Below are 250 nucleotides of genomic sequence, written 5' to 3'. Positions count from 1 at the left end.
CTGCCCCCGAAAAGAGCCTTTCTGCAGGCACTGAAGTTCCCGGAACGGAAGCATATTTTAATGCAATCTTTGTGAGGACAGGGAACAATCCAGAATTGCCATGCCATCATGCGATCACATCAAAGTTGTCAAACTCTCTCTGCTCGCCCCTGAAGTACGTAAAATCAAACTTGAGCTTATCGTATCTAGTAAGTCCGTCCTCCAACTCTCGCTCGACCTCAATGTCGTCCACGTGATCACCAGCCAACAC

Source organism: Plasmopara halstedii, assembly GCF_900000015.1.
Source record: "Plasmopara halstedii genome assembly, contig: Scaffold_470, whole genome shotgun sequence".
Lineage (NCBI taxonomy): Eukaryota > Oomycota > Peronosporomycetes > Peronosporales > Peronosporaceae > Plasmopara > Plasmopara halstedii.
This window is presented reverse-complemented; position numbering follows the sequence as displayed.